This window comes from Peromyscus maniculatus, chromosome X (genome assembly GCF_049852395.1).
Source record: "Peromyscus maniculatus bairdii isolate BWxNUB_F1_BW_parent chromosome X, HU_Pman_BW_mat_3.1, whole genome shotgun sequence".
Taxonomy (NCBI): Eukaryota; Metazoa; Chordata; class Mammalia; order Rodentia; family Cricetidae; genus Peromyscus; species Peromyscus maniculatus.
In genome coordinates, this window is record NC_134875.1 from 145,541,777 (window position 1) to 145,551,867 (window position 10,091).

General features: G+C 41.6%; 1 pseudogene; it reads left to right on the forward strand.

The window, feature by feature from the left end:
- The first annotated feature begins 580 nt into the window (after positions 1-580).
- LOC143271104 (uncharacterized) lies at positions 581-1,306 on the forward strand (annotated as a pseudogene).
- Positions 1,307-10,091: the final 8,785 nt, after the last annotated feature.

The following is a 10,091-nucleotide window of genomic DNA, read 5'->3' on the forward strand; positions in this document are numbered from 1 at the left end:
TGTGTGTGTGTGTGTGTGTGTGTGTGTGTGTGTGTGTGTGTGTGTGTGTGTTTGTGTGTGTGTGTGTGTGTATGCTGTATATGCATGTACACATACACAAATACATGCATCATGTATGAAATATGGACATGTTTGGAAAAACATGGGGATCATTTTTCACTTTGCTTGTTCTTTCAGTAGACATCTGTTTGTAGTAGTCCACTATAATTATGTAGAAATAATATATGAGAATTTTTCAGATTATAACTTTCATTTAAATTGTTCATCATATTTATTTCTGTATTGAAAATACAGCTGAAATAAGCATCACCTTACATATGATAATGCAAACTCTTTTTTCACTGTTAATTCCAAACATTAAAATTCTTAGTTAGCAAATATGCATATTTCAGCATTGGACAGATACAGTGAAATTGCTAATCAAAACATTTTATAGAGGGAACCTCTGCTATAGTCATGGAGTTTAGGGCTTTTTATACTCTTGCCTGTAGTATGATGAACCCCAATACATAGGTAGACTATGTAAATATCAACTGTGACAGCACAGACAAGGTATGAGAGCTGAGCTCTCCATAAAAGCATGACTCATTTTTTTCCCAACTTCCCTTGTGTTCTTGGCTTGTCTATATCCTTGTTCAATCTCATCTTCATATTTGCCAATGGAAACAGGTGCATCTTCAATTTGAGTGGTCTCCTTAGCAACCTATCAGCTTTGGTGTTTGAAATAGTCATTGCAAGCAGCCAGCTGGTGCCTGTGGGGATTCGACAGGAACATTTTACACTTTGTGTCCTTTGGACTCTGTAAGGCTTCTTACCCTCAAGACTTTAATGTCTCAGGGACTGTAACCAAGATGCTGGTGCACGTTCCTAACAATTCCACCTGGGGAATTTCACCTGAATTCAGATTGCACAGAATCTGATAGCATGGGCCATTTTTATGAATCCAGTAGTTCTGGTTTTCAGTGCAATAGCCATTAAGATCAGCTACACGAAACACCCATATGTTGAGATACATATGCATCTGCCTTAGTTTTGTGTGTTAGCCACCTCTTCACACTTGCTTCCATGAGCTGGAACCATGTGGTAGATCTATATGGCCAAACCACTCTTGACTTTCCAACTGACTTTCCTGTTAAAAAAGAAGCCCTGATAAGCAAATACTTTATTGCTGTGTTCCCATTAGGGGTCCTTACAACTGCCATGCCACTCTTTGGCGTGATCATGTTTCTCTGTGAGATAAGTTCTTTGAAACTAGAGTCAGGTGAAGGCCAAGTGTGCTTCCAAAATTACCAAACAAGAGGTCTGAAGCAGGAGCTCCTACATTTGCAACATCTGTCAAAATGCCCCTTGAAGAAATTTTCTATTTTACACACAAAACACATGTAGTCATCACCTCATTCTAAATAAAGCCTCATCTTGGTTCTTTGGGTGTGTCTGAATTACTTCCTCATCTGTCTAAAGTGTTCCTTTCTTTGAATGATTTTACATCCTAAACTCTGAAGATTGTGGTAGTTTAAATGTAATTGGATCTCATAATCTTGTAGTGAGTGGCACTATTAGAAGGCTTTGTTGGAGTGGGTATGACTTTGTTAGAGTAAGTGTGTTACTGTGGTGGTTGACTTTAGTTTTCCTATGCTCAGTATATTGCCCAGTGTCTCAATCGACTTCCTGTTGCTGGCAAGATGTAGCACTTTCAGATCTAGAGCCACTTGAAGCCACCATGCTCCTCATCAGGATGATAATGGCTGAACCTCTGAACTTGGAAGTGTTTTCTTTATAAGAGTTGCCATGGTCAGGTTTGGAAGACCTGGCCCCAAAGGCATGGGCCTAGGAGAGCAGGCTCTACCCCTCACCTGATGAAGTGGTCCCAGTGACCCAGACCAACCACCTCAACTACCACCCATACCCACATTCTGGTCCTTGTTTTGGCCCATCCTATCAGACACCCATGTTTGACCTGCTGGAGTGCAGGAAGGGACTGGTGTTATTTGCGGTGGTATTGTGTTCCCCAAAATATTGTGTACTCTAATAAATTTATCTGGGGTCAGAGAACAGACAGCCACTAGATACAAAGGCTAGAAAATGGTGGCACTCACACCTTTAATCCTAGCATTCCAGAGATAGAAATCCCTCTGGATCTCTGTGAGTTCAAGGCCACATTGGAAACAGCCAAGCATGGTGACACACCTTTAATCCCAGAAAGCCAGCCTTTAATCCTAGGGAGTGATGGTAGAAAGCAAAAAGGTATATAAGGCATGAGGACCAGAAACTAGAGGCTTTTGGCTGGTTAAGCATTTGGTCTGGTTAAGCTTTCAGGCTATGGAACAACACAGTTCAGCTGAGATTCATTCTGGATGAGGACTCAGAGGCATCCAGTCTGAGGAGACAAGACCAGCTGAGGATCCGGCGAGGTGAGATAGCTGTGGCTTATTCTGTCTCTCTGATCTACCAGCATGGACCCCAATAACTCGCCTCGGGTTTGATTTTATTAATAAGAACTTTTTTTTTTTGGTTTTTTTTATTATTATTATTATTATTATTATTTTACAACACCATTCAGTTCAACATAATAGCCACAGAATCCCCTGTTCTCCCCCTCTCGCCCACCCCTCCCCCCAGCCCACCCCCCATTCCCACCTCCTCCAGATCAAGGTCTCCCCAGAGGACCGGGGTTGACCTGGTAGACTCAGTCCAGGCAGGTCCCTTCCCCCCCTCCCAGACCGAGCCAAGTGTCCCTGCATAAGTCCCAGGATTCAAACAGCCAACTCATGCAACGAGGCCAGGACCTGGCACCAATGCACAGCTGCCTCCCAAACAGATCAAGCCAACTGACTGTCTCACCCGTTCAGGTGGCCTGATCCAGTTGGGGGCCCCTCAGCCTTTGATTCATAGATCCTGTGCTTCCATTCATTTGGTTATTTGTCCCGGTGCTTTATCCAACCTTGGTTTCAACAATTCTCGCTCATATAAATCCTCTTCTTACTCACTAATTAGACTCCCAGTGCTCCACCAGGGGCCCAGCCGTGGATGTCTGTCTTCAGATTCCTCAGACTGACCTACTCTGGTGATGGGATGGCCAGACACCCAAATAGTGGTGCCATAAACCCCATCCAAGGACTGAGGAATCTTAATAAGAACTTTTAAGATTCCTGCTACATCTTATTAGCTGATGTTTTTTGGTCTTTTGGCTCATTTACTCTTTTGGCTCTTTGATCTTTACTCTTTTTGTGGGGCCTGCCACCCAGCTCCCAAATAAACCACACATGGAGGCTTATTCTTAATTATAAATGCCCAGACTTAGCTTGGCTTATTTCTTGCTAGCTTGTCTTAACTGAAACTATCCCATTTACCTTTTGCCTCTGGGCTTTTTCCTTTTTTTACTTCTGTACATCTTACTTTCACTCTTACTCCATGACTGGCTGGGTGGCTGGGTGGCTGGCTCCTGGTGTCCTCCTCTCCTTGTTCTCTTACTCTTTTTTCTTCCTTCCAGATTTCTCCTTCTATATATTCTCTCTGCCTGCCAGCCCTGCCTATCCTTTCTCCTGCCTTGCTATTGACCGTTCAGCTCTTTATTAGACCAACAGGCATTTTAGATAGGCACAGGAACACAGCTTCACAGAGTTAAACAAATGCAACATAAACAAAAGTAACACACCTTAAAATAATATTCTACAACAGACTGGTCGTGCAGAACAATAACCACAGAATCTCCATGACTCTGGGCAACAACAGAATATCCAAGAAGAGTTTTGATGAGGTCCCCCCTGATGATGGTGTACCAGAAACCAGAGGCCTTGAACCAACCAATGACTCATTGTCATGAACATTTTGCAAGTGGGGCTGATTGGACAAAAGGGGCATACTACATGACATGTCACAGCTCCCAACGTCACTAGGATAAATGAAGAGGTGTTGGAAAGATAGAGGAATAAGGTGGGGTTTTTTTAGTTTTTTTTTTTTTAATTAATTTGGGTGGCATACTGCACAGATGAGGGGTGGATGTGGAGGGACTGAGAGGTGAGTGGGATTACGGTACATAGCATGAAATTTCAATAAAGACTCAATAAAGTATTACATTTAAAAAATGAGTTACCATGGCCATGATATCTCTTCATAGCAAAATATCCTAACTAAGACAGAAATTGGTACCAGGGACTGATGTATTATGCGATAGGCCTGACCATGTGGTTCTTTGGAGGATTTTGGAGTTTGGTACTTTGGATTATGAACAATGAAATGCTTTAAGCACTCCTTAATGGGCCATATTAGTAGGAGCATAGAACAGAGGAGTTAAGGGTTGTTTGAACTGTCATGGGCTCAATCAAGATGTTCAGAGGAGAAGAATTTTAGTATGTTGCCTAGAGATCATTCTTGTGATATTTTGGTGAAGAAAGTCGCTCACTTTTGCCCTTTTCTAAAGAGTTTGCTTTAGGCCAGAAAAAGTGAAGAATTTTGGATTAATTCCATTGGCAGAAGAAATCTCAGAGCAGCCTAGTACAGACTCTGTTGAGTGGATATTAGTGGTAACTCTAATGAAGATTTATAATGAAAAGAAACAAGCTGAGCAGAATAAATTACAAAAAGTAAATTTTGAGGGGAAAAAGAGCATTGGGAAGTGGAATGGAGCTAAATTCTATGTTCAAGGAGATAAACAATGGAATAAAGGAAGTGGTGACCTTAGGGCAAGATTCCACCCCGTTAAGTTTCCAAATTGTGGAAAGAAACTTTAAAAATGCATAGAGCCAGGTATGTGGCAGGGGGCACATTTATAATCCAAGCACTGGAAGCAGAGGTGTGGTGGTTTTTTATTTGTACTGAAATATGATTTTAATTGTATGTTAATAAATAAAGTTGCCCGGGGGTCAGAGCTATTAGAGCCATAGAAAGATTGTGGTGGTGGTGACACACACCTTTAATCCCAGCACTTGGTAAGCAGAGCTAGGTAAGTCTCTGTGTGTTCAGTGATACAGCAAGCATTGGAGACACACACCTTTAAGACCTGGAGGGCAGTACCTATAGGCAGTGATGAGGCAGTCACGTGTTTGGGTTTACAACCAATGAGAAGGCAGAACAGAAAGACTATATGAAGACAAACACACAGGAAGTAGCTCTCTTTTGGAGAGGTGGGACCACTGCAGGAGGAAGGGTAAGGTTTTAGCTCTGAGCTCTGAACTCTTGGCTTTCTCTTTTATATTGGTACTGTGTTTCTTATTTAATAAGACAGTTGTTTACATCTACACAGAGGCTGACTGATCTCTGAGTTAAAAGCCAGCCTGGTTTACCGTGCAAGTTTCAGGAGAACCTAACTTAGGCAGTGAAAGACAGAAAGTTGGTAAAGATGTCTTTGAATGAGGGGACCATGTTCCAGCCCCAACAAGCAGCAGAACTTGCCAGCACCAGCCATATGGTTCTGGCTTTTGAGTTAACGATGGAAGAAAGTAGTTAAGGAATAAAGCCACTGAGACCAGGCATGTGTCAGGGGTGTCCCTGAATGGAGGTATAGTACAGAGGATGTTGTGTGAGGCTGTGAAGTTGAAGCCTGGATTTCCTTGGAGATGCCAAGATATTAGAGATGCCAGAGTTGTGGACTACCTGCTGAGAAGAGCCTCTAACAGCAAGAGAAGGGAGTTAATTGCAGCCACAAAGCTGAACAGAATTGGAAATTTGAAGAGTATTTTGACAGCAGACATTGAGATGCAAAGTTTAGAGTTTGCCCAGTTGGTTTTTGGTCTTGCTTGGGTCCAGTATTCCCTTGTTATGCTCCCTTCCTTGTGTCTTGAAATGGTAATGTGTTGAGGTTACATCACAGACATTCTATTTTTACAAAACTAAAAGGTGGTTGACATAGGCACACATTTTCAAAAGCAACAATCTCATTCTAGTTGAAAACATATTTATAGAAATAGGGGTGATCTGTCTCTGATCCTGTCAGCACTGAATTAGAACAGCTCTCAGGGTCTGAGGTGAAAGCCAGCACCCCCAGACAAGAACCCTGAGAAGCATCAGCTTCCAAAGAATTTTAGAGAAATTATTCAAGAAAAAAAAATGGAGTTTCCAGGAATGATCACTTCTGTCCCATGCATGATTGAAAAAAAATGACATTAAAAGAGCCAAAAGAATCATTGATATTATGAGAGAGAAAAGAGCATGCAATCTATACAGCCCCAGCAGTATGCTGTACTGTCCCTACGTCCAGTCCATTGGTCCTTGATGAGTTAGATGGTCTCTGTGGGCTTTTGCCTCATCTAGACACATGTTAGACAGGCACTCATATACTGGTCTGAACCTAGGCCACACAGCTCCCAACACTAATGTATATCCTGTGCCATTATATGTTGGAAGTATGTGATCTACTTTTTGATTTTGATTTTTATAGGTGATTGTAGTTGAGATTGCATGATTCTCAGAAAAGACTCTGAACTTTGAACTTTAAAAACATTTGTTGAAACTGTGATAGATTATGGGGACTTCTGAAATTGTACTAAATGAATTTTGCATTATGGTATTGTCACAAGCTTATATGTGCCAGGAAGTGGATTGTGGTTGTTTTGACTGTAATTGGCCCCATAATCTCATAGGGAATGGCACTATTAGGAGGTGTGGCTTTGTTGGAGTGTATATGGCCTTGTTGGAGGAAGAGTGTCACTGTGGGGGTAATCTTTGAAGTTTCCAATGTTCAGAATACTTTGCAGTGTCTCAATTGTCTTCCTGTTGACTGCAAGATGTGGTACTTTCAGCTCCAATACCACATCTGCCTGCATGCTATGATGCTCACCATCATGATGATAATGGACTGAACCTCTGAAACTGTAAGCAAACCACCCCACTTGAATGTTTTCTTTTTAAGAGTTGCCATGGTCATGGTGTCTCTTCACATCAATAAAAACCCTAACAAAGACAATAATGATCATGTGTTCAGATATTGACAACAAGCAGTAGCAGGCAAAAGTATTTATGAAATGTATGTTGTAAAAATAAACACAACCAATGCCAGGTGAAATGGTTTTATGAGAAAGCTGACACCTCAACACACAAAAGCAAACATTCTTGTGTGATGATAGGTATTTACATCTATTGAGTGCAGAGCTGGATTTCATAGTGTTGGCTCTTCAGACAGTATGTACTGTTTTCATGGAGTAGTAAGGCTATGCTGTACACTGGGCAGTGGGCATCTCCTTTCTCTGTGTTTGTGAAAATCACAAATGTTCAAGCATTTCCAGTGTGCTCTGACTAAAAAAGTGGTATAGAAATTAGAGGACAGTTTATCCAAACTTGCTTTGCTACTATTACCTTTTGAATCAATGCATTCAAATTCACATTAATTTGATGGCAAACAATTACCTACTAACCAATCCCACTAACACAAAACATGTCACTTTTAATCCTTTATCCCCATAGAATAAAGGTCATTAAATAGTGAATACGAAAATAATGACATGTCTATAATTATCTATATTCTTTAACAGTCCAAAGATTTTTCAGTTGTCCAAAGTCTCCTTTTGCACTCAGAGCATTTTTGTCAAGTGTCAGACCTTTGGCAATCATAAATCAACTCACATACTTCTATAATAAAAGGTACAGAGTAAATATTAATATATAGAATGGAGGGAAGGGGAAATAGAAAGGGAAGAGGAGACAAAAATACCTAAACACATCAAGGTAAACCCTCCACCCAGCAGCTCTATTCCTCTCATCTAGTAATATGAGGCAGTCATTCTGGCTTCAATGGTGCCCTGGCATTCCATCAATGTTGGCTGTATCAAGCAGTCTCTTTTTTGAGCTGTCTATAATACACACATGCAGCTTTCCATGACATGTAGCTCATGTTTCTGGCATCCCCATCATCTTGCACAACCATGGCATCATAGGCTTCTCCTTTACATCTTTATTCTGGAGCCTTTCTAACTCCTTCCAGGAACTTTAGCTCTGACACATAGTATCTGAAAATGTCATTCAAAGTTCTATTACCCTATAATATTGGTTCTTCTTTCTCCAAATTTACCATCCTGTGGACCATGCTACCAAGCTCTTTGTCCAGTTTGATATGGGCCTGACTTCTCCTGCTCTTTATTCTCTCTGCAGGACAGCCCCACCTATCCTCTCTCTCTTGCCTAGCTATTGGCCATTCAGCTCTTTGTTAGACCAAACAGGTGTTTTAGACACACAAAGTAACAACTTCACAGAGTTAAACAATGCAGACTAAAAGAATGCAACACATCTTTGCATCATTAAGCAAATGTTCCACAGCATAAACTAATGTAACATCTTCAATTAATATTCCACAATGGCTACCTCTGGTGAGTTCTTCCTGAATTATACCTACCTGTGTCATTCGTGCTCCCCAAGCCTAATTCTGGATGGGGACTACACAACTTCTTTTCCTGGGGATCTTCCTTGAATGACTTCTGCTAACACCATTCACATAATCCCAGGCCTAGGATATGTCATCTAGCTCCTACACAGGCTTTCATGGTTTATTTCCCTCAAATTTCAGCATGCCTATACCATCCTTATTCTTCCAGGAGTGTGTCTATTGGACATACCATCTACCAGCTTTAAATGATGAGATCCACAGACAGTTGCCTGCCAGTGGAATATTCACCTTTCTGTTCGTGACTCCAGTCACACAGCTCCTTCACTGAATTTCCTCAAGAGTGCCCATACTGATAATTGCGCATTTGCAATTTCCATGCTAAGAGGTCTAGCTAAGTATGCACAGATAGGCAAAGGGTTTACTTTTTGAGGAAGCCTGAACCTTGCCTTCCAGGGCCATATACTACTCATAGGCCCTGCTCAGATAACATAGTATCTGCAAGCATTCCCTTTTTGATAGTCCCAGTTCCAATCTCATTCCTGCTGTTTGCACATTACCAACCCTAGCTCTAGATGTTTAGATGGTCGCCTCCTTATTCTTGTCAACTCCCTAAAACCTTGCTTGCTAATGTCACCCCTTAATAGATAGGCCCAATTTTAGTCACACATGTACTGCAGCTGATTTCCCTACCATGACCAGTCTGCCTGTGCTAATGTCATACTTCATGGTCTTCCTCTGGACTTTTATAGGTCATTCATTGGACCTGCCCATTTAGCTCTCCAGAACCTCAGTTGCCAGGGACTTCACCATAATTTCTTGGCTAGCTTTGGTAGTGTAACTCCTGCACCAAATTTTCCTTATAAATTCCCCTAAGAAGCAAGTTCACAATTTGACATGGTCCTTCTCCCAGGCCTGTAGCTGAATTTTTCCTGGTCCTGGCTCCTGAGGTTTCAGTCTTGCTTCAGCTCAGATCCAAATGAACACACAGAGACATATATTAATTAAAACTGTTCAGCCATTAGCTCAGGTCTACCACTGACTATCTCTTACATTTAAACTAAGCCCATTTCTATTAATCTATATGTTGCCACGTGTTACGTGGCTTTACCTGTGTGCTGTTACATGCTGCTCCATGGACAACAGGCTGGCATCTCCTGACTCAGCCTTCCTTTCCCCAGAATTCTTCTTATCTGCTTGTCCCACCTATACTTCCTGCCTCACTACTGGCCAATCAGTGTTTTATTTATCAACCAATCAGAGCAACAATTCACAACATACAGAACATCCACTGAAGAAACAGACTGGCCTGTGCCATCAACCATTCATTTCTGCTTTTGTGTACCTGCTTATAATCAACAAAACCCCAATAGCAATGACATGATGAAAGATCCATCTTGCTTTGGTGGTTCCTATACCAGCTTTCTTTGGTCCTTTCTTTAGAACCACGCTTTCCTATGCCATCTCCACACTTTCTAAAATTAACATGGTAAGGAGGGATCATGCACCAATTTGCATTATCATAGTCTGAAGCAAACCTGCTGGCAGTGTCATTCCCACACTCCCAGGTATGGCAGTCTCTATCAGAAGTGTAGGTACCAAAACTGTTTTGTCTTGTGGTTTCCAAATAATCTCATCTGCCAGTACTATCCCCACATTTCAATACCTGGCTCCTGTGTAGTAGATCTGGCTTTGTATTCCCTGCACCATTCTCTCAGAACCAAACATCAGTCAACTATTTGCAAAGTTCAAGGCCTCCCTCTAAATGTACCTATCATTC